A 2,607-nucleotide genomic window follows, 5' to 3' on the forward strand; every position below is an offset into this window, starting at 1 on the left:
ACACCGCAAAAATGCGATTTTGTGCAATTTCGTGTGGTTTTTTTATTATAAAAAAGTTCTATCAGACGAATTAAAAATTCATCCATACAAAATGAAGAATAAATGATTGCGGTTCTTTTGAGCCATAGAACTCCTGAAAATGTCAAAAACTGAACGAGGAGTTCCATTTTTTCTCTCAGAAACTATGGAAATTGGTCATTTTTGGAATATTTTCTTCCGAAAAAGGACCATACAGGATTCTATGACCACTAATTAATTTTTTAAGAATCAGTTGAATCATCTTGAATCTCCACAAAATCAGATAAAAAATGCTGAAAATGTGGCTTTAGACCTGCAATTGTTATCGCGCCAAGTTTTTTATCTGTAGATCAAAAATAAATTTGCAGTTTGTAACAAATCTGTGGGAGACCGTGTTGGATCTAATCTGTTAACCATAGTTTCAAAACATTTTTTTTCGGGAAGGCTGTCCTGATGGCTTTACCTAAAAGAGAAAAAATATATCGGAATCCGAAACTTCAAAATACAAACTAAAACAACAAAATTCATGGATTTTACGAAATTTTCAGATGAAAAATATACATTTACATTAACACATTTTAAGGAACATAATTTTTTTCTAAGGACCAAAATTTTTATTTAAGGACCAGAATTTTTTAAGGACCAGAATTTTTTTCTAAGGACCAGAATTTTTATTTAAGGACCAGAATTTTTTTTAAGGACCAGAATTTTTTTTAAGGACCAGTATTTTTTCTAAGGACAAGAATTTTTTCTAAGGACCAGAATTTTTTTTAAGGATCAGAATTTCATACTAGAGCCAAAAAAATAATGCTCTCGAAATTCTTTTTTAAAGGAGCCCAGACACGAAAGTCTACGGAGTTTTGCATTCTGACGAAAAGTGTGCGCGTGCGGCAAATGCGCGGTACTTGACGACAATTTATTTTTTATGTTCACTGGATTATTTTATTTCTTTGCGATTTTTTATATTTTTTCTCCAATTTTTACTTTGTAAATTTTTCTAGTATCTATTTTATTGTTTTCTGAACATCTAGAAACATAAATATAAAAGTTTTACTGTTTTAGAGAGGCTATGCGACGTAGAGCTGACAGATCCATTCATTCAAAGCATGTTTTTGATAAATTTGTGAGCAGTTTTGTAAAAACTAAAATATTTTGCTTTTTTCGACATTTTAAAGTGGGAAATCACTTCGCTTCAACTTTTGGTCATCCGTATGATAATATCGAAAAAAATTAGACAACAATTAGATACGTTTATTTCTTATATAGCTAAAAATCAATGCTTGTTTTTAATTAAGGCGGGATATTTTTATTTTCTGGCAAAGTCGATAAATTCCGATTTGATCTCGATATTTTCGCCATACTGGTCCTCCTCCGCCATATCCTCTTCCGGAATATTGCCGCACAATTCTTGACGATAATTCGTCGGCCTTTAATTATATTTTGAAACGAGTGATATATTGACTAGTAAAAAATTACGTTGAATTGTTGAGATGCGCGAACTTCTGAATCGTAGTCTTGCTCGTCCTCCGATCCATTCCCGTTGTCAGCTGTCTCGTTGTCATCAGTGTTTTCTCAAACCGAAATATTATTTTACTTTTTTCTATAGCCTTTACCAGCTTTGTACAATCTCCTTCCAATATTTGCTGTATCGTTTCTCCACGAAAAATCAGGTTTAGTTTTGATCTTTCTGACTGAGTATTGTTTCGTAGATTTATTGAAAAATCTTTTTTTGCCGTTAACAACACGAGTACCGCTCAGTTCATCCAACTGTTTTGAGTTCCAGAAAATCGCTATCTGAGTGCGAGTTTTGAAACTATCCAGTGAACTAAACGTTTTCAAAATTCTATAATTGCGTTTAGTTTTTTTTCTCACCAGTAAATTTTCTTGCTTGCATAATACGCTGCTCGAGAATTGAAGGATTCTACCGAAGACGTGGCGAAGTAAGGAGACACTTGCTTAATCGCATCGATTCTGTTTCTTTTTTGTAGTACTTCCATTAGAACGTTCATTGCTTTAATATGTGTCTCATCTTTTGGATTCAAAAATTCGGGACGATTTTTTTGGCTCATTCTCTGATAAAGCATGTTCACAGAATTTGATCAGGCGAAGTTTGAACCATTGACACTTCTAGAAAAACGTGCGATGTTTTTATAGTTCATAACGATTTAGACCTCAAATCGATCATGAACATTTGTAATATGCAAAAAAAATGACAGCAACTTCTCTTTAGCTGTTTCTCCATCCCCGCTTGACTGAATGGCCCGATAAACATGGTTAATGAAGCTTCGAAACTATGCCTTCATTGGAGCGAACTGCTTCTGCTCTCGTTTCTGATAGTGTTTTTACACTATAAGAAAACTACGATTTCTCTTAATTTCAATGGATCTAGCGCAAGACAGGCGATTTTTTCCATATCCACTTTAAAGGAGGTCTCCGACCAAAAATTTTTATTGCATTAAAGTGTTCAAAAAGTTGTCTATTTTCCCAATATTATAGCGAAAAAATTTGAAAAAAATCCGAAATCCCCGAAAAATGCCGTTAAAAGGGAAAAATTTTTAAAAAAAGTTGCTGGAAGGGACGAGGATTTGA

This window comes from Caenorhabditis briggsae, assembly GCF_000004555.2.
Source record: "Caenorhabditis briggsae complete genome, chrX, whole genome shotgun sequence".
Lineage (NCBI taxonomy): Eukaryota > Metazoa > Nematoda > Chromadorea > Rhabditida > Rhabditidae > Caenorhabditis > Caenorhabditis briggsae.